Here is a 23,276-nt window from a genome sequence, read left to right on the forward strand (position 1 = left end):
TCCTACCCCTGGTATAATGCCTCTTGCCGCAAGGCTAAAAAGGCATTAGTAACATCTATTAAAGCTAATGATCGCCCTCTAATAAGAACAGCAAGAATAGATTATAAAGCGGTCACACTAGAAGCTAAGAAAAGATGGGAAGAGGAAAATTGGACCACCCTGAAAACTGCACTAGGGGACAGAGACATGAGGACCTTCTGGGGAGTTGTAAACTTAGGAACGGCTACCCCTCGAAGTGCGACCGAACCAAACCAGGATGAAGAGGTCTGGCGGGAGCATTTTGAATCCCTCCACGCCAAGGACCGACTGCCCGGTGTTGATTTTATCAATGGCTGCGACCCGACAGTGGCTTGCCCCACAACTAACCGGGATACAATCCCCTCGTCTGAGGGTGTTGTGGGTCCAAGCATAAGCCTTAATGAAATAAAGGGCACATTGGCAAAAGTAGCTCCGGGTAAAGCTCCAGGCCTGGACAAGATACCTGGGGATCTTTTTAGGAGCAAACCAGCTATCTGGGCCCCAAACCTTTGAATGCTTTTCAATGCAATAATGCAAGGCATGAAGATCCCCTCGAGCTGGCTTGGTGCAGAAACAATTCCGATTTTTAAAAAGGGCTCCCCACTCCTCCCAACCAACTATAGACCAATCAGCTAAATAGACATCTTGCAGAAAATATTTGCACGTGTCTTACTCCTCAGACTACAATCATGGATGGAAGAGAGGGGGGTACTGTCCTCCCTGCAGGCAGTGTTCAGGGAAAAGTTGTCGACCCTGGACCAAGTACTAAGATTGCAATTGCTGTACTGGAAGACCGTAAGTCGGCAGGGGGCAGTCTCTACTTAATCTTTGTAGACCTTAGGTCTGCATTTGATTTAGTTCCTAGGGAGAAACTGTGGCTGGTTCTTGGTGAGATGGGGGTCCCTGAATATTTAATCCGACTTTTTAAACGATTATATGAGGGTAAATATGCGTAAATTAGGCATGGTAAGGATGGTAATCTCACAGCACCTATATCCATTAAAAGTGGCATACGCCAGGGATGCGTGCTTGCGCCAACCTTATTTAGCCTCTACATTAATGGCTTGATTGATGCCCTGCTAGCAGAAAAAGATCTAAATGCCCCTAAGTTAGCCTCCCGTAAAATATCGGCAATGATGTTCGTGGACGACACTCTATTGCCGTGGTTCCCAAAGTGTGCGCCGCGTCACCCCGGTGCGCCGCTATGAGGTGCCAGGGGCGCCGCGCTCACGATGTGGGATAGGCATTGTCTCGTCCCCATTTTATACGCAGCTCTGATCGTTTCAGGTGCGTTGAGGCTGTCCGTCGTGCCTCGTGGGAGCCTCTCCTTCATAAGGTTAGTTACAGCTAGTTGTGCTCCGCTTTGTTTTTGACTGTGACTTTGACTCAGTCCGTGGAGCCCGCCTTTGCACAGTAACATTATTAATCAAGTATCATGCTGATCTTCGGCCCATTTTACACTCGTATCACCAGCATTATTTTTACTGTAAAATAATGCTGGTGATACGAGTGTAAAAAGGGCCGAAAATCAGCATGATACCTGATTCATAATGTTACTGTGCAAAGGCGGGCTCCACAGACGAGTCAAAGTTTACACACAAAAAGCGCAAATCGTTCTTTTGAAGTAGACTGGGACAATTAGTAAAGTCTTTACAACTCTTCACCAAGGGTCTCGGGGCTTCAGATAAAAAAAAAGAACAGCATTTCGTTTGTGAAAGTGGAAAAGGCAAGAAGTGCACGGGAGTCTTTATGGCCCAGACACAGCGTCTGTTTTCTGGTATTTACAACGCCTCAGCATATATATATACACCTTTCATTATGACTTAAGAAGGATTTTGAAGCGGCCTTTGATCTTAGCTTTTATTTATGAATGTCCAACTTCTTACTTCAGGTCAGACTGGAAAGGGAGAGGGTTATGGCAACTAGATTTCAGGGAAAGAATCCTGTTCAAATTGCTCCCAGCCATATGCTTTTAACTGGTTTCCAGCTTCGGGGGCACGCACTGACCATCAAAGGTTCACATTTAGATGTATACAGCGCTGCAGAGCAGGGGACACTCATTCAGAGATTGCGAAATCCGTGCCTGCATACATTGGAGGAGGCCAAGCATGCAATTTTGGTCACTGCGTTTTATTTTTGGATGACATGAAGCTAATACAGCGGCTACCTACTGCTGCAAAACCAGCTCCAGCCTATTCTCTTCCTGTCACTCTGCGCTCTGGTCTTCAGCACGAGGCCGGATGCACGGTTGCTCTCAGTTTGTAAATAAGGAGGTTGGGGCGAAGATCAGCATGGTACATGATTAATAATTTTACTGTGCAAAGGCGGGCTCCAACACGGAGTGAGTTAAACTTTTCACTCGTGCTCGCTGGACATATGGGCACATTTAGTGTTGGTTGGGATTTCCAATACTGCCATTTGTTTTGGGGAGGATGCCACTGAGGGCTGTACTGGGAAGTTGTTCACTAAACTTCAGTTGTTTCTGATCCTGTGTAATGTGCCTTATAAATGTAGTTCACTGTGGCCACAAGTTAAACTCCCCAACATAGTCCAAACTCACGTGTGCCTGAATGAAGAACTGGATTATTCGGAGTGCGCAGCCACAAGTTGCTGGGGAGGTAACTGGGTTTAATAAATCTATGCTGGCATTTGCGGAAATTGTTTACTAATTATCCCTCTTCTTCAAAAGTACGATTTGCGCTTTTTGTGTGTAAAGTAAACTTATACTTGCTCCGTGGAGCCCGCCTTTGCACAGTAAAATTATTAATCAAATACCATGCTGGTCTTCGGCCCAACCTCCATTTTACACCCATACCACCAGCATTTTTTCTGTAAAATTTACATGTATTTTAATGTTTCAGCTTTTTTTGTTCCAAACGACCCTCATTTCTGTGGGGAAACTTGTGCACACATTAGGGGGGGACAGTCAAAGCAAGAGGACCGTAGAAGTGAAGCAGGATGTTATATTGATTTTTTAGATAGATGGTCCATTTTAAAGTGCATGGTACAGATTTTCTGAAGTGACGAAGTTCCTATGGACATTTTATTGATTTGTCAGCAAACGCTACTGTGAATTGTATCATTTTGCCACGATGGTTTGTGTTTGTGGCGAGAGTGAATCCTCAACATTAGATCAAATTGATCAATCCATCTTGCTTGGCACACTGTGAAAGTACTGCAATAGATACTTCATGTGCCTCTCTTCAGATTCAATGGTTTTGTTGTCAATTATTAATGTGAACATTGTTACAAATATGATTATAATACCTTCATTGCATCCCAATTACTTTAGGAAGCCGACGGTAAGTACTCCCGAGGTCGTGCTTACATCGCCCCCCCCCCCTCCCTCCCGCCCACCGGTAAAAAAATGGTGGGGAGCCACGACCAACTGCCAATTAGGTCAAGGGAGCCACGGGTCAAAAAAGTTTGGGAACCACTGCTCTATTGGTAGCTAAATTGCCCATGGGGTTACAAAGGGTTTTGGATACATTTGAGATTTTCTGTAGGGAAAGAGGTCTAGAAATAAAACTACAGAAAACCAAATTTATTGCGTTCAATTGCCCAAAAAGTACACGCCCAAACCCGTCTTCAAATGGTAAACCTCTTGAGAGAGTGTCATCTCTTGTGTATTTAGGTATCACAATTTCCGAGTCTATGGAATGGGGGGCTCATATTACGAAATCTTCGCTAAAACTAGCGCAATCTTCAGGTGGCATCATGAAGGTCTTTAATAAGTCTAGCACAGGAGTAGTTAGCCCGGTGTTAGAAATCTAAAGGGCACAGGCTAGAGGCGGGGTTTTATATGGTGAAGAGCTATGGGGACACCTAAAGCTTGAGAATCGAACGCAGGTGGAGAACCAATACTTAAGACAGCTATTTAGATTGCCACGCGGCACTCCATTAATCCCACTACGACTGGATATGGGAATAACATTGATTGAAGAAGTGGCGAGCCTTAAACCTATAATGTATTGGCGCTGCCTGTGGACCACTCCCGAACCTTTACCCTATAGGGAGGAATTGTCAGAGGTGATGAGAGCACAGGCTGCTGTAAAGTTCCCGTGGTTTGACCACATCAAATACTTGCTAATTAGCATGGGTTTAGGGGATTGTTGGTCTGAACCTGAGTTAGCCTGTTCTGTAACATCTAGGAATCAAATGAAGGTACTTTACAAAGAGCATAGACTAGCTCAACTTCATACTTCTTCCAGAACAGGGAAACTCACTAGAGCCTTTCTAGAAATAAAAGACATTCCTTGCTTTGAGACGGTAATAGATCTTATTAACCCGCCGGCGGCAAGGAAGCTCTATTTACAGTTTAGATATGGGGTGCTTCCTCTATGCTGTTTTACATCTAAGTGGAGAGACCAGCAAATGATTCAGTTCCCAGCATGTGACCACCCCAAAGAAACAGAGCTTCATGTTTTCTTAAGCTGCCCAGGCTATTATAAAGCAAGGAAACGCTGGCTGGTCCAGATTTGCAGGAATCTTGGTAATAGGCACTGTCTTAAAGTATTTAGGATACTGAAGTCTGATTCCAGTATCCCAATAGACTATTCAGTCACAGGACTCCTGTTCTCCATGTGGTGCACCAGAAGGGTTTTTTTCAAATCATGAAATGCTGTATCGATCTTGCCATGGTGAATGAATAGTGTTAGCACAGTAACTTGGCTCAATCATTTTGTATTGTTTTGTATAGTTTTATATGTAAGGTCTCCCGTTTTTTTAATAAGTACCTTTTTAGCTAATTTATGTATTTATTATTGCACTATGCACTTTCCGAAATTAATTGTGTAACCTTCGCCTAGAAACAACACACAAAAAATTTAATGTATTTTAATATGAATAATATATGTATAATTAATTCCATTGTGTTTTAATTTTGATTGTTTGTATGATGTAATTCTAGAAATGATTGACTGCAGTGTCTCGTACTTTTTAGGTCATTCTGACCAAAATAAAGTCTTTTTGAACTGAATTGAACTTTTCCGTGGCCTCCCCATTCAACTCCAGAACAAACCGTGCATCACAGGAGCAGAAAGAGATACCAGCAGCAAATTACGTATACTCTTTGAAATCCCTAAAGTGAAATCTTATAAAACACCAAACTGTTGTCTTCCATAAAAATGTAAAACTCATGGATTTTGGATGTGCTTAATAGATTAAAATCCTCATTACAAGGACTCTGGAATACCACATTGATTGCCTGGACCCAGAAGTACTGATATCGCGTGAAGGTACATTGGAATATTATGGTATTCCCAGTGAGAAATCACTAAATCTTCCACCTGTATGGATGCCGCTTACCAAGTGTACTAGAAAGGTTTGTAAATAGCTCAAAATCATAAATCTGCACTTATGCATGAGCCTGGATGCAGATTTATAGCAACTTTAAAGAGCCATTTAGAGCCCATGTGCAAAGTTGCCTATGGTACATAATCATACAAAATTCAATCCAACAAGCTCATAACTCAAAGCATACAAGTATTAATATAAAAAATAGAACACACCTATTAGAGCTTTGCTTTTCCATTTAAAATAATTATTAATTGGATCAATTGTCAGAATCTCATTGGTTGCTTTGTAGCTAACAAAGCCTCTACAGCCAACATCACTGAAGGTGAAGGATTACGCTTTAATCGGATTTTGTGCACATGCATTTTTTTTAAAACATATATATATATATTAACTTAATATTAATAACAAATATTCAATACTTTTAGCGTAGTATTGCGGAGGGTAAAATTTACTATTCCCACTCCAGTGAGTGCAACAGTAGGGAAAGCGTAATATAGCGGGAGGGTAAAAATTACTATTCTCACTCCAGTGAGTGCAACAGTAGGGAAATTGTTGGATGGCGGGAGGGTAAAAATTACTATTCCCGCTCCAGTGAGTGCAACAGTAGGGAAAGCGTTGGATGGCAGGAGGGTAAAAATTACTATTCCCACTACGGTGAGTGCAACAGTAGGTGTGTGAAGAAACAACCAATCCAAAGGGGGACCCCTGGAGTCTGATACTAGGCAGGAGCACAGGGGACTTAAGAGCAAACAACCAAAACAGGAGAAGCTACTGCCTAGGGAGAATAATTATAAGGGCTCAGCACAAGAGTCCCAGAATAATCAATAGTTACCTGAAGCAGACTATGGTGCAATAACTATGTCATACAGCCACAAGGGTTTTTTTTTAGAAAAAATATTAATTTTTATTATTTTCATGATTTAAATTAGAATAGAAAAATTTACATATACATCATACATATATAAAAAAAATACTAGAGTCTCACACATCACTTCAAACACACAATCAATCATTCTCAAACAGACATTCAACAAGCATAATCGATCACACTTCAATCAGTACAATATAGCTGCCAACTGTTGATACGATGACAATGATCCCGTTAGGTCTATAGTTGGTATATGACCATGTTCACAAAAATCAGGGACAAACTTCAAGCGCTTGAAGTTTATCCCTGATTTTTGTGAACATTACTATTCCCACTCCAGTGAGAGCAACAGTAGGGAAAGCGTTCAATAGCGTAGGGGTAAAAATTACTATTCCCACTCCAGTGATTGCAACAGTAGGGAAAGCGTTGGATAGCGTAGGAGTAAAAATTACTATTCCCACTCCAGATAGTGCATAAGTAGGGAAAGCGTTGGATAGCGGGAGGGTAAAAATTACTATTCCCACTCCGGTGAGTGCAACAGTAGGGAAAGTGTTGGATAGCGTAGGAGTAAAAATTACTATTCCCACTCCAGAGAGTGCAACATTAGGGAAAGCGTTGGATAGCGGGAGGGTAGAAATTACTATTCCCACTCCAGTGAGTGCAAGAGTAGGGAAAGCGTTGGATAGCATAGGGATAAAAATTACTATTCCCACTCCAGTGAGTGCAGAAAGCGTTGGATAGCGTAGGAGTAAAAATTACTATTCCCACTCCAGAGAGTGCAACAGTAGGGAAAGCATTGGATAACGGGAGGGTTAAAATTACTATTCCCACTCCAGTGAGTGCAACAGTAGGGAAAGTAATGATTTAATATTTAAATAAAATTAAATTAATTATCAATACCAATAAAAAATGAATTAAAATGAATTGCCAAATAATGAAAAAATAATTACCAATAACAAAAAACACAATAATTAATAATTAAATAACAGTAAATTAATTATCAACTCACAAAAATAATTTCCATAATTATTTATTTATTTATTTTTATTTAAGACATTTTATATAGCGCTAGCCTGACAGGAGGGTATCGGAGCACTTCATATCAGTTACAACAGCAGAGGCAAAGAGAGCAGAACAAAATACAATAAGGCAAGACAGTCCAGATAATAATAATCATAGTGACAGTGACGTAAGTGTTCCATTTCAAGGTCAGGTTAACACCGAATCCGGGATGGGGGATGTGTCAATCTCAAGGCTCCAGCTGCTCCTATCTGTTCGCTAGGGATGGGTCGAGGAAAAGGGTTTTGAGCTGACTTTTGAATTTAGCGAAGGAGTAGTTCTGATGTGAGGAGGAATAGAGTTCCATATTTTGGGCGTTTTGCCGGCGAAGGACCTGGCCGCGGTTTTCTGTTTTCATGATTTTTGCGGGATGAGAAGTAGGGTGTTGGAGCTTCTGAGGGTCCTGTTCTGGCCTGCGTTTTAAGTTTGGCCGCCAGATATTCGGGTTTGCCTGTATGAAGGGCTTTGTGGGTGAAGCAGGCTGTTCTGAAGTTCGCCCGCAGTTCTATTGGTAGCCACATGAGTTCTTTGAGAGCAGGAGAGATATGATCAAATTTCTTTATTCCAGTGACCATTCTGGCAGCTGCATTGAGAGTTGTTTTCAGAGGAGCAAGATGTGTTTTAGCTATTCCAGAAAGGACTGCATTTCCATAGTCTAGTCTTGACAACACCAATGCTTGGGTGGCTTGTTTAAGATCTTTGGGCGGGATAAAAGGTTTTATTTTGTTTAGTAGCTTCAGGTTGAGGAAGGCGCTCTTTGCCGAGATCCTAATGTGTTTGGTCATGTTCAGTTTTGAGTCTAGCATAATGCCTAAAGATTTAACAGAATCAGCCAGGGTGAGGTTCCCGTTGAGCGCATCGATAGCTTTTATCCACTCGACCATTTGTGGATTTTCTTCTTTGTTCGAAATGAGGAGTAGTTCGGTTTTGTCCGGATTCAGTTTTAAGTGGTTACTTGACAGCCACAGTTGCACTTCTCTTAGTGTTTTGTTGAATCTTTTAATGTCTTTGGCCGAGGAGATTTCCAAGTAAATTTGAGTATCGTCAGCATATAAGTGGAAAGGGATGTTAGCTTTTCTGAGTAGGGTGGTGAGGGGTTCCATGTAAATGTTGAAGAGTTGAGGGGAGAGCACTGATCCTTGGGGTACTCCCCTGTTGACGGGGTGGAGGTCAGACTCAAAGCTTTTGATTTTGATTCTCTGGAAGCGGTTGCGGAGGAATGAGGAGAACCATTTGAGGACCCCCTCGCCTAGACCGGCCCTATCTTCGAGAGCCTTGAGGAGAAGTTTGTGGTCGACTGTGTCGAATGCTGTCGATAGGTCTTTGAGAATGAGTAGGCAGCATTGGTCTGAGTCCAATGATTTGTGGATGTCATCTATTATGTTGAGGATTGCAGTTTCAGTGCTGCAACCTTTCCTGAATCCCGACTGATGAGAGTCGAGAAGGTTGGTGTTGTCCAGGTGTTGGGTTAGTTTTTGGAGTACACATTTTTCTAGGATTTTGGAGAGAAGAGGAAGGTTGGAGACAGGTCTGAAGTTGTTTAAGTCATTTATGTCTTGGCCTGTTTATTTTTAGCAGTGGGGTGACTTGTCCCACTTTCAATCCAGAGAGGAGCTAGGGAGAGTTTCAGCTTTTTAGTGAGTTGAGCAGTTAGAGGGTCTAGGGCGTGTGATGAGGATTTGGAGGTGGAGATAAGTTTGACTATCTCTTCTTCTGGGATGGGCTGGAAAAGAGACCAGGGTTTAGTAGTAAGAGAGGGAGCGCTACCCAAACACCCCACCCGGGCTGCTATAGGGAAGTGAGGTGCAATTGATGTTGAGAGATCGCTCGATCTTGGAGATCTTATCATTGAAGAAGTTGGCGAAGTTGTCGCACTGTTCTTTGGATGCCGGCCCTAGGGATGTATCAGGTTTAGAGGTTTAGCGTCTGATGATGTTAAAGAGCTCCTTGGGTCTGTTTTTTGCACTTTCCAGTGCGGAGCGGAAATAAATTGATTTTTTGTTCTTGATGTGTCTTTTGTATTTCTTCCGGACTGTTCTGAGTTGATCGCGATGAGTGGTGGTGGGCATGGTCCTCCAGCGTCTTTCTGTGGCTCTTAGTTGTCTCCTTTCATCATTGATGTCTGAGTCGGACCATGATCTGGATGGAATAGGATGATATTTTTTTAATTTCAGGGGAGCAGTTGGTCAAGCAAGGTTACCATGTTTGCGTTATAGAGCGAGGTGATATCAGTTGTGGAGAGCTCATTGTCGCTAGGTAGGAGCAGATTTGGCCTCTCTTCCATGACATCCAGGGGAATCTGGGTGAAATTTCTGGAGCATTTGGGGGGTTAAGGACCGGAGGCAGGGATAAAATTCTTTGGTTGATGTGGAATAAGATCATGTGGTGATCCGACCAGTCCACTGGAAGAATGTTGTTGAGCGTAATTGTGTCCTGGTGGGCAATGATGGCATCCAAGGTTGCTCCTTTGTTGTGCGTTTCATCAGAACAGTATTGGGAAAGATTATTGTCACAGAGGAGGTTGTTGAGAGATTGAATTAGAGAGTTGTTGGTTTCATTCCAGCATAGGTTGAGATCACCCAGGATTCGGAAGTTAGTGTCTTTCAGTGCGCAATGGGCAATCAGGTCGGATAAATGTTCCCCAAATGTGGGGGTGTTGCCTGGGGGGGTGATAGTTCCTTAGATGAGAATTATTGACATTCAATTGATAGGGGTCACCATGTACATGAGCATACTTTCAATACCGATAACCATTATATTTTCACAGAACCCGGCCATGGAAGGTTGAAATGGAAAGTACCTTAAGTAGCGCCAGGAGGTGGCCACATGAACCAAATTGATAATCAATTGGGGCTATGTAGAATCCTGTTTTGGAATATGGCAGGCCTAAGGAATAAGGTGAATTACCCAGAGTGGTCAACTTTTATCAACAATTTTGGTGTTCTGTGTCTGCAAGAGACCTGGGCTATCGACAGTATACATATAAATGGGTATAAGACATACCACACTCCTGCAATTAAATCACTTAGTGGTAGGCCAAAAGGAGGATAATGTGTTTATATTTCGAATCTGTTGGCCATACTTAAGAGTGTGATGGTTAGTTCTGAAATGTATTACCAAACGGTTTTAAAACAGACGGACCGCAATAATGCACTGCTCCTTGTAAATTTCTATAACAACATCGAAATAGCCCACCTGGGAGCCATGTTAGAGAAGCTCAGTGGAGATATTACCAATTCAGAATCAAAGGCTAACACCAAAACTATACCTATTTGGGGCGGGGATTTTAATACTAGTCTGTGTCCCGTGGCGGGTCCTGGGAAGTGTGGTTTAACTTTGGATAATGATGATCCATCATTCCACTTCCAACACACGACAAAAGGCGAGCAGTTCAATTAAATTATGTTTAAACACGACCTGGGATTTTCAAACCGCTTGTGCACGCCTACAGTGTTGTTGGGTTATACATTTATAGTGAGTGGTGCTAAATCAACTATTGATTTCATCATCATCCCAAACCGCTACGCTAGCCACATGAAAGCCTATGACATCCATCATAATGTTATTAGTGACCACTTGGCTATTAGTTTGAACATAAAAGTTCCAAGCCGGGTGGCAAAGAGAACTTGTAATAAAATAGCATGTGTGCAGGACATAGAACTGGGGAGGAAAAATGGATATGCTATCCGTTGGGGTAGCAGGGACCCTACAAAATTAAGTACAGAGATAGGAGTAAAGACACTAGATCCAATCTTAAAATGCCTAAGTGACTGCTTTTTATAATATTACTGAGATTGTCAGAAACACCTTATTTAAAGAACATAAAGGCACGTGCAACACAAAGAAAGGTTGGTTTGATAAAAATTATACCAAAAGTTCTTCAAACCTAAAGAATGCCTTACATAGTGAGGCGAGAGATATTGCCGAGATAAGGGTATGCAGAAAACTGTATCATGAAGCAAGGAAAACTAGGATATCCGAGCTGAAAGATTAGGCCTAGAAGGACCTCAGTGAGGCCGCTGAGTCTAAAGATAGCTCGAAATTCTGGGCAGCAGTAAACGCACCCTTCCTTGTTAATAAAATAGATGCACCAGCCATTGAGCTGGCCATGGCAGAACAGACCTGGATTGACTTCTTTTCTAATGTATATGCAAGACAGAAGTCTAATGAGGAAGCTTCTGAGAGGCCTGAAATAGGGAGTGCAGATCAGTCCTTCACACCTATTAAATTTGATATCACGCTTCAGGACGTAAATGCCGCAGTCAAAGCAAGTAAGAGTGGTAAGGCCTCTGGCCCTGACGGGATACCAATTGAATTCCTCAAAACCGTGGCCCCTGTCATCGTCCCCACGGTCATGGAGCTTATTAATAGCTCACTTGCCCAGGGATCTGTTCCTGCCAGCTGGAAGAGCGCCGTGGTAAAAGCACTCCTTAAAAAACCCCAGCTCGATCCAGCAGATATGGCAAACTACCGACCAATATCACTCCTTCCGGCTATCAGCAAGGTAGCTGAGAAACTGGTCAACGGACAATTGTCCCAGTTCTTTGAAACAAACAACGTCCTACGGGAATCCCAAACTGGATTTCGCCCGGGTCATGGCACAGATACTGCCCTCCTCGCCGTCATCGAGGAGGCAAGGCGCATACTGGATTCAGGAGGGTCAGTGGCAGTGATCCTCCTGGATCTCAGTGCAGCCTTCGACACAGTTAACCATCGTGTCCTTCTCCACCGACTCGCGGCAGCAGGAATCACCGGGACGGCACTCAGCTGGATAGAATCCTTCCTCACCGGACGCACGTTCCAGGTATGGGACGGCAATTACCACTCATCCACCCTCCCCCTCACAAGCGGGGTCCCTCAGGGATCTTCCCTGAGCCCGACGCTTTTTAATGCATATATGGCCCCTCTTGAAGACGTGGTGACACCATTTGACATAAAAATGGTAAGCTACGCTGATGACACTCAACTGGTCGTCTCCTTATCCCAACTAGTCGACCACCCAGAGAACCTGGCCAACTGTCTCACACAAATCCACAGCTGGATGAGTGATTCATCATTAAAATTAAATGGGTCTAAGACGGAAGTGATGCTCCTGGGAAAACAATGGGCGACCATCCCCCCAACAGTCTGGCCTGACGTGTACGGAGAAATCCCTTCTCCGAAGCGTGAAATCAAAACCCTTGGAGTGTGGCTAGAACCTGAGCTCACCATGAAGACGCAAGCGGCCAAAACTGCGGGTACCTGTTTTGGGCTCATGCGTACTACCCGTAAGATTCTCCCCTTATTACCACCTGCTTCCAGGAAACTCCTTATCCAGGGACTAGTATTGTCCCGTCTGGATTATAGCAATATGGTCTACCTGGGAGCCCCAGAGGCCACATTGACGAGACTGCAGCGGACACAGAACGCTGCGGCACGTCTGCTCATGAACCTTCCCTCGAGAGTGTCAGCAAAACCAGCCCTCAAGGCCCTGCACTGGCTCCCTGTGCGCCAAAGGGTGGAATTCAAAGCCATGTGCACGACACACATACTAATCAACGGATCTGGCCCTGCGATCCTCAGCAGCTTGGTCACCCCCTACAAAGCATCCAGATCCCTCCGTTCGGAGAATGAGCACTTAGCCAACATCCCCAAATTCAAAAGGACACGCACAGGAGGACGACGATTCTCGGTTCAAGCGGCCATGGGATGGAACTCCCTCCCACGCACCCTCAGACTGGAATCCAGTTACCTGGTTTTTCGCAAAAAACTGAAAACGCACCTATTCCCGAAATAAATGTCCCTCCTCCCTTCCCTTCCCTCAATGGATATCAGCCTTTTTACAGCGCGGGGATGCCCTTGGGTCACCAGGTGCTATACAAATCGCTAAATAAATAAATAAATAAACTCTACAAGTCAAATCTGGAGGTTTGGGGCCCCATTTTAACCAGGGTCTTACAAGCATGCTGCGAAAGAGGATTTATTAGTACATGGTCCGAATCCATCATAGTCCCCATTTTTAAAAAGGGCGATCGAGAGAACCCTGCTTGCTACCGCCCGATATCGTCGTTGGATTCTCTGATGAAGGCAGCAGGCTGGATTGTCCTAGATCGACTACAGGGATGGACCGAAGAAAAAGGCATTTTAAGTGACGTCCAATATGGTTTTAGAGCTGGTTTAGGTACTAACGAGCAGATTTTGATTTAAGTATTTTAATTGGTAAATATTCTAAGGCCAAAGCAGGGAATTTCTATTTGCCCTTTGTAGACCTTTCAGCGACTTTTGATTGTGTAGTTCATGAAAAGTTGTGGGGTGTCCTTAATGAATTGAAAGTCGACCCTGTTTTAATTCCGTTTTTAAGACAGTTATATACCGGAGCCACTGCAAAGGTCCGCTATGGTACCGAGGGCAAGTGTATCGCCTCATTTAAAATAGAACAAGGTGTAAGGCAGGAATGCGTATTGGCACCACTCCTGTTCTCTTTCTATACCAGCTCCTTGGAACAGGAGCTGGTGTCACATACTAGCTATCCGCCATTTGTAAACTCCCGCCCGATTGCATCCCTCCTTTATGCCGATGATGCTGTGCTCATGAACTGCACCCAAGTAGGGTTAAAAAGGGCTCTTTCTTTTTATACTATTTTTATGGATAGGCTTGGCCTAAAATTGAATGCCAAGAAAAGTTTTGTGATGTCATGCGGGACAACGAAAAATAACAATAGAAGTTTTCAGGTGGGGGGGGGAGCAAGGTGGAAACCATCCCTTCATTTAGCTATCTGGGCGTGCTTTTTGACAGATCCGGTTCTTGGGCACCAGCAGTTAAGGCTAGGTCCTTACTTTTTATGAAGTCCATTGCGGCCCTTTTTAACTTTTCTAAAAAATTAGGGACAAGGCCACCAGAAATGTTATTAAAGATATTCCAGGCAAAGTGCATGAGTATAGCAGTTTACGGGGCAGGAATCTGGGGATTCCAAGACTGCACTATAATTCAGCGAACGGAAAATGTCTTTTTGAGGTCCCTTCTAAGTGTTCCGACCAGTGCACCAGTTTTTAATTGTCATTCTGAGCTGGGAGTTACATATATTTCTGACCTGATCAAGGCCGAGCCAGTTTTGCTATGGCATAGAATGTGGACCACAGAGAGTGCCAGCCTTAACAGGGAAATAATAAGGGATGCAATGAGACTAGACAGCGTCCGTAAAATCTTATGGCTGAAATATGTTGAACATTTTATGCAGGACATTGGCCACCCAGAATATTTTATCCTGCCCGATAGTATGAATTTTATTAAACGAAAAGAGTTTTAAAAAGTTGTTATGACTCACCTAGAAGAAAATAGGTTAACATTTGAGTTGAATAAACCCATGATGATCCATCATCAACTGATCATTACCACACGTAATATTCAACCATATCTGCAATACGTTTTGGGCAGATACGACAGATATCTTGACCAGATTTAGGTTTGGGACCTTTCACCATCTAATTACGTACCCAACCATTAATGACTGGTCAAGGGAACTCTGCAGAGGTTCTTGTGATAAAGTTTCACGACAGAGCACAATACACGTGGTTTTATTCTGTAAGTTTTATGCAACTGCGAGGCTAAGATGGTTAAAACCACTATTAAAACAGGGAGGATGGAGGCAATGTCGCCCTTCTTTTACATATTTACAGATGCTCGATAGCTACTATTGTGTTGGTTCTATGGTGGGCTTTCTAAAGAATGTATTGAGGACAAGGAAAGCTGTTAACACTTGAATTTTAGGAAATGTGTATTGGAATGTCTACCCAAGGGAACGACAATATGTTTACAAGTATATTATGAACTTATCAGAACTTTCCGATCGATAGCCGTGTATAAATTAATTTTCTTAATGTAATATATGATGATGTATTGTTTTCTTTTTACATGTTTGCTTTTATGATTTTAATGTACAAAATCGAATAAAGCTTGTTTTGAATTGAATTGAATTGATAGAGAAGGTGACAGACTAAAGGGCTGTTGTCTTTAGTCTTAATGTTGACAGAGAGATATTCAAATGAGCTGTACTTGCAGGAGTCAGTAACAGTGATGTCTATGTTGTCTCTATGGATGATGGCTACACCTCCCCCTCGTTGATCTTTTCTATCTTTGTTGACAATGGAGTAACCTGGGGGCACAAGCATATCCAAACAGGGAGGGGAGATCTCATTTAGCCATGTCTCTGTGATGAACGCAATGTCTAGATTCCGTTGCATGTTTGGTAGCTGATCTACAGTTAATGAGCAAGTAGTTAGTAGATAGATTCTTTTTGCTAGGTACTTTCCTGGTGGGGCCTTAGGTATGGAGGAGAGGGAGGGCGGGGGTCGTTTGACTTTAGAGGGGGGGTATTCTCTTCTGAAGCCTGTGATCACTTGAATATTGGATTCAGGGGAGGCTGTGGGAGGAGAGTCATATGTAGAGGCTTGGTCCGCTGCTTCTTCCGCGGACATTGCTGCTATGGTCCTAGAAGGTTTTTGCGTCTGGGACACAGCAACCTTACTTGGGGGACACAGAAGCCTGGACACAGGGGATTTGATTCTAGTGAGGGTCTGTAAAGGGATCTCATCGTCGGTTTTTGTGGGCCTCGGAGGCCGGCTATCAAGGACGGAAAAGGGCTCGGACTGGGGTTTTCGAAGGTTAGAGTTGGTCGGTGGAGAGGCCCTTGTATGGGATTACTCGGGCATTCAAGCCTTGTCGTGGCTGGTTATAATTTCCTGAAGGCCTCTGAATATTATTTCTAACTGATTCTCTAGTAAGATCAGCCGGTGCATCATGTTTTCCGGGGCAGGAGGCATGCCGTTGTGGGTAGGCACAGCCCTTGAGGTGGTGGGCAAGATCGAAATGTGGGGTCTAATGCTGATTGGGTCGCCGTGATTGCCACTGTTTGCGACCCTTGGTAGGGGGTCGAGTCACGAGCTCTTCCTCAGTGGTTCTGTAGGAGTGGGAAGGGGGTCAGTAGACCAAGCTCGTGGGATGGTGATGGGGTGTAGGGGAGGATGATTCTGAGGGGGTGGAGGGGTCAGATCTCCCTCGGGAGATTGAGGGTCACGATTAGTAGGAACGGGGGAGTGACAAGAGCTTCTAGCAGGGAGGCTGAATGGTCTCACCGGGGGAGTGGGAGTAGGTATTTGTGTCCCCTGGTGGGGAAGGAAGTCCGGGGAAGGTGGTTGGGGTGAAGAGAGTGAAGATGGGGGAACGGAGAGCAGGGAAGAGGGAGTCGAAGGCCTCTAGGTTCTCGTTGTTAGCCTGTATCAACACTGTGCCATTTGAGTAAATGGTCACTGTTGTGTTCCCATTTCTAGTCACCTGGTTAGGGAGAGAGGTCATCAATTTACAGCTATGTGTGGTGGTCGTCGTTTTGGATATGTGAATTTGCATTCTTTTTGAAGTGATCCAGTTCTCAGGTCTATCCGTGTGGAAGATGAGATCCATCTTTACCTGCCCTTTGGAGGTGCAGTGGTAGGTGTCCACAAATAGTGTTGTCTGATAAGATTATGTTTGAGGTTTCTCCTTGCTTTGATGGAGAGCTTGGGGGGGAAGCTAATTTCGAAGGCGTTCACACCTTGCGGTTTCGTGTGGGTCAGCATGGTTGAGTTGACACAGATTGTTGTGGTTTCGTGAGGTTGGCCGGCACGTGGGGGCCTTCACTGCTATGGGAGCCGAGGGACTCGCTTGGTAGAAAAGCCCGCAGAGTAGTGGTGGAAGCAATAGGCGCCGTGGGATCGCGTAGCCACCATAGGAGTCGGAGGGATCTCGAAGGCCTGGTCAGAGGTGAAGAGGGAGCCTTGTGATTAATTTGGGAGAGAAGCTGCTGCAAAAAGGAGGAGGGGGTAAGAGTTTGTGGGATCTAACTTGCCCTGGCTCGGGCCCTATTCCCTTGGAGGTTGGGTGCTCCTGGTCTCGATTGGATCAGTGGTGTATGTGATCGCTTGTGGTGCAGCTCTGGACCCTCTTCTATTTAGTTGCACTGTCCTGGTTTTATATTTAGAGTTCTGGACCCCCTATCCTAAGCGGGTTTTGCTGCCTAGGATACTCTCTGAGTGGCTTTGTTTTCCCGATGGGGGATCGCATCAGCTGTAGTCCGTCTTCTATTCAATTACACTGTCCCGGTTTTTATCTTTAGAGTTCAAGACCCTCTATCCTAAGTGGGTTTTGCTGCCTGGGATACGGGCTATGTGGCTTTGTTTTTCCGTAGGGGGATCACCTCTGCTGTAGTCCTTCTTCTATTTAATAGTACTGGCCCATTTTTTGTGGGTTTTGTTGTCTTTAGAGTTCTGGAACCCCTATCCACAGTGGGTTATGCTGCCTAGGATACTCGCTGTGTGACTTTGTTTTCGTGTTGGGGGATCACATCAGCGGGGATGCTTCGATAACTTTTGCAGTCTCTCGGTCTGTGTGTGTTTATTGAGACATCGGGCGGCCATCTTAAAATGGGCAAAGCATTCGGAGCACTAGAGTGTGGCCCGAGAGGTTGTGTGGAGGCAAGAGATCCTCTTCAGAGTGAGTAAAAGGACGATTGAATTCTTTTTAGTTTGGCAACAGAAAGATGAATTAACACGGATGATCCAGTCTTTAGATAGAGACGAATCACTGCAAGTCCGATTTGGCCATCTTAAGGTCAGGCAGATTCGGTTGGTGGAGCGGGGCGTCATGCGGGGCTTACGCGTTGTTCTGCGGTCGACCCAGGTCTCCTCGGGTCAGCTAGAGACATTGGGGACCTCGTTCAACATCAGTGGGGGCCTCAGAGCTTAGTGTGTCCTAGCACTTAGTGCGGAGGGGGTCTATGGGTTTCCGAGGGGCAGCCATTTTGGAGTCAGTCAAGGTACCTGTGGGACGTAGCAAACTGGCGAAGAAATCGTTCCGATTCGGGTCCTGGAGGCCGTGTCCAGGGGTAGACACTCGTCAATTCTTCATGATTGGCAGCATAGCAGGGCAATGTGTGGTGCAAGCTGCAGTGGCCGTGGGGGAAGGAGCTCTGAAATCAGGCTCCCGGGCTCAGGGTTCACCATCGCAGTGAAACTGCCACCGACCCTCCCGCAATCCCAATACCCCTCCAAGAAGCAGGACTCACCGTAAGAGTCCAGGATCAGTACACAAGCAGGCCAAACAGCGGTGACCAGACACGCACAGTGACAATCGTCCCTCGCCCGGTGCCTCCAGGACAGCAAGCGGTCCTGATGAGGATTCCGCCACAAAGGAACCCACCAAGCGCTCTCTGATCAGCACTTCGTTCGTCCGATAACAGTCCCATTAATTAAATAATTAATTACAATTAAATTACTTCCCACCATATTCCCATATAAACCCACAACCCGCTCCAAATAATAAATTCATACAATTAATATAATTAACAATTAATCAATCAAAGAAATTTAATTACCAATTAATAAAAAAGTAATTACCACTTAATTAACAATTATTAATTAATTAACAATAAATTAATTATCAATACCAATAAATAAAAATTAATAATTAATTAATAACAATTAAATTACTTTCCATCCTATTACCCTATAAACCCACAACCCGCTACAGAACTAAAACGCAAAATTACATTAAAAATAATTAATAATTCCTAAAAATTAATGTTTAATTTACTATAATTAAATTACTTCCCACCCTATTCCCCTATAAACTCATAACCCGCTAAGGAATTACATTACGCAAAAATTACATAACATAAAATTCATTACTTTAAAAAATTCAAACATATATTACAAAAATAATACATACTTTTAACACATATACTAACACTTTAAACACTATAAAAAATCGATATTTTTAACAACTATATTATGACTGTCGATATTACTAACTTCGATATTATGGAAATCGATATTTCTTACCTGAATTTCGATATTCTGCACCACTATATTTTTGAAATTCGATATTCTGTCCATTCTATATAAAAAAACTCGATATTCTGTCAATTCGATATTTCTTTTTTCAATATTATGACTGTCGACCATTTTATCTCTACTCCTTTAGGGTTTCTTTTCTCTGCCCAAGGTTCAAGCTTACATATTATGTCATTGCTTTCTGGACTTTCCCTCACCATAGTGTTTCTCCTTCCCTGTTTATCATCAGTTTACCTGGCTATACCCTCTTTCTCAGCTTAATTACCTTCTGATTCCTATTTGTTGGTGCATTTCCCCCACCCACTTCATGTCACTCCATCTCATTCTCATTATACCTTGTTTTCCCAAATACCTATTGGTGAGTGCCAATTTCATGCATTCATATTGTGAGTCCATGAATGTTCAAGTAGGTCACTGATCTACAGTGAATATGCTGACCCTGCCTCTGTGCTTCATGCTGATCCTCTGCTTTGTTTGCACCCACTTTCATCCGGATTTTAGGAAATTATGGGAATCCTCTGAACTCATACATCCTGGCCCACGATGGTCGCCTAAATCACTGACTCTGTGAACCCACTATCGGCAGCTGAGACCCATTTAGACTGTGGAGCTACCTCACGAGCTAAAGAGGATATGGGCTATGGACTCCCTCCTTGGCCATCACCTACCCAGCCGGTCCTTGGGCAAATTCTCCTGCGTCTTTCTTGACCTTTTCTCCCCCCCCCTTCACCTAACCCCCTACCGCTCTACTCTTCTCTTCCTTCCAGCTAATGACCCCTGCCCTCACCTGTCCCTGCTTATAGTTACCACCATGTTTATCCACTGGACTTCCTTATGTGAACTCTCCCTCATCAGCTGAGACCTAGCTATTTGACTGATGACCGACGGAGCTACTTTGTTTAGCTATAGGGGTGATGGGCTGGGGGCCCCCTCCTCGGACGTCACCTACCCAGTCGGTCTTTGGGCAGACTTCCCTTTGTCTCTCCCGCCTTCCTTTCCCTCCCTCCCCCTGTCACACTCCAAATTCCTATGTTTATTTCGCTCTTAGAACAAATGTAATTTGTAACCTGTAACTCTGATCCTCATGTAAATACTGCTTGTACCTGCCTAAAATGACGGCCGCAACAAACCCTCCTGTGTCTCTTCTGACCTTATCTCCCTCTACCCCCTACCCCTCCCCACTCTACTCTTCTCCACTTTCCTGCTTCTGACCTTTGCCCTCACCTGTCCTGGCCCTTTAATCCCCACCCTTTTTATCTGTGAATTTTTCCCTCCTCATTTGAGATCTAGCTATTTTGTCCGACGCCTGATGGAGCTACCTGGTTTAGCTATAGGGGAGATGGTCCGTGGATTCCCTCCTTTGGTCATCACCTACCCAGTCGGGCTTTAGACACACTTCCTTTCATCTCTCCTTGTTGTCTCATCCCTTATCCTCCCTTTCTCACCTCCCCTGCCCCTCCGCCACTTTTATCTCTCCTTTCCCACCTCTCCTAATTGTATTGCCTATTTTTTATGTATTGTGTAATGGGTGATCTTTTTCTGTTACATTATTGATTCTCATGTAAAGCGCTCTGATACCTTCGGGTCTAGCCAGCGCTATACAAAACTCTTTAAATAAATAAATAAATAAGTATGTCTTTTAGAAAATGCATTTTGATATGATACATCCACAGGTGGATAACCTTGCAAAACCTACATCTCCATGTTTCAATATAAACTTGCATGATGACAAGGATTTGTCTAGATATGATGTGTTGCGTATATGAGCTACAGTTGCCTGCATGGTTCCAGCAACAGAGTTGTAAAGCTACCTGCATCCATCCATTCAACAACATGTCCACCCTTATCTTCACATTTTCAAAGTCCTCCTTCAAGAAGCAGAACAGAGGATGCACAGTCCACTATGTTAGGTTTGCTCTATACTAAATGCAAAACTTAAAGAACAGAGACCTATACTGTTGCGTCTAGTGGTAGAACTTCGACACAGCCTTTTGCTACTGGCATACATCCTGTACCACACTGCATTGCTTCATTTTTCTATGTACATATGTATTTATGTAAGGGTAATTATATTGTACAAACCTAGCTAATGAGCAGCGGACCATTAAGCCGGGATGGAGGCCATAATTTGCAATTCAAGGATAGTTTACATCAAGGCCAACTATTCATGAATTTTGATTTCTATTGTTTTTAAATGTAACATTCCCGGAAGGAATTAATCTAAAGCTCTTGTTACACAAGCGATGGTGCAATTCTGATGTTGATGAGGATGTTGTTTCTTATTTTGTGACCGTAGATGAACATTCCAGTCTTCTAGTCTGTTTTTTGCAGTTTATAGGTTGTAGTCAGGCAATCTTGTGGTTTCTATTGTAGTGCTATCCATCTGAGGTGGTTACTGTCTCAGCCAGGCATGCACAGATTTTGTTTCTTAAGGTCTTGTCCGTTTTGCAGGTGATTTTGAAGATGATACATGTTTATTTGTAGCTGAAGCCATTGTAGTTCCTCCAGGGTTGGCTTACCTACTCTAGGCCATTAAGGAGATGTAATGTCACATTTTGGATTCATTTCAGGGGGGCACTATGGGGGCAACAAGACTGTACAGGGTGTTGCCCCTTCCAGATGGGAGAGGCTGGATGTATGACATTACAACGCATGCTTTTACATCGCATGCTTTTACAACGCGAGTTTTACAACGCATACCATTACAACGCATAGTGCTTTTGGGCGCTGGATAGTGAATAGTTTAATTTACTATTCCAACTCCAGTCCCCGTGGATAGTAGGGAAGGTGTTGGAAAGTAAATTAAACCTATTCCCTATCCTAGAGCGCCCCACAGCGCAATGCGTTGTAATGGTTTATGTTGTAAAAGTTGCGTCGTAAAGGCACTGCGTGGTAAAAATAGCGTTGTAAAGGTTGTATACCGAGAGGCTAAGCCTTGGAATGTTACCCTGAAGTCTTCAAGAGGGAAAACTGGTTCCATGCAGTCTTTTTTTCTTCGCAATATTCTTTGAAGGAGAGGTTTCTTTGTGAGTGAAATTGGTGGATTTTGTGCTTGGTGTGGGGGATAAAGCCATTTACATTAATTTAGAGAACCAGTCATATATTTGTGGTTGTTTGTTGCTGGGGAAATTCAATCTTGGTTGGGTTGCAATCCAGGCAGTTTTGCAATCTAGTTTTGAATGAGATTGAGGAATGTTTTGAGTCACCAACTGTTATGAACAGTGTAGAGTTTCAGTAAAGTTGTGCTAGCAGATTGATAGATCTTGATACTGCTGTCAATGAATAGAGTTCCAAGTGTTCTATACATATGTTTAAAATGATAAGAGGTGTAATGGAGCCCAGCGGTGTTCTGCAGACGAGAAGGAATTTTGGAGGACTTCAGGGTTACACCTTGATGGACTGGAGGATATTGGCAAGGTTTGGGGTGAACCAGTACACAATTGTGTCAAAAAGACTATTTACTTTTCCGGGATGTGGATGAATGGTTTGTGCTTAGCTGTGTCAAAGGCTGTTGAGAGATCGGGAAAGATCAGAAGGTAGGGGCCATTAACTTTGGTAATCAGGGGGACATTGTTGAGTACCTGAAGGTTAGTAATCTCTGTTCTTAAGTTTAGTCTGCCACTGGATTGGTAGATCTGGAGAACTTTGTTCTTGGTGACCTAATTTTAAAGTTGAAAGGAGTGTTCTTTGTTATTGATTTGTCTGTTGAATTGAAGTAGGGTAATGGAGCAGTAGTTGTGAAGAAATCAATAAACCTTCTCAGGGGTCCCACTGATACTTTGTCCTTTTAAACCACCAAAGAAGAAATTGGCACAGAAGCTGAAATATAAAAGATCATCTTTATTAACCTCAAATGAGTGAGACTACGTCACACAGAAGCCTTAGCAACTGAATGAGGCAGTCTGAGGAGTGCAGAAAACAGAGGCCTTATATATGCTTAGGGTTACATACTCAGTGTAAGACCAAGGGACAGTCCTGGCTCATGTAAGCATGCAAAAATGACTAATATGGACGTGCAAGATCTGCTTGCTCAACAAAGTGGGAGGAGAGTTACTTCTCCATATAGCAGCAAAAATAGCCTGACAGTTATACTAGAGAAGCAGGTGCATTCTACTAGCTAGGCCCTTCTGGGCATGTGCGAAGGTGGAAGATGCTAAATATAGTTTGTCTCT

This window comes from Lissotriton helveticus, chromosome 8 (assembly GCF_964261635.1).
Source record: "Lissotriton helveticus chromosome 8, aLisHel1.1, whole genome shotgun sequence".
NCBI classification, from domain to species: domain Eukaryota; kingdom Metazoa; phylum Chordata; class Amphibia; order Caudata; family Salamandridae; genus Lissotriton; species Lissotriton helveticus.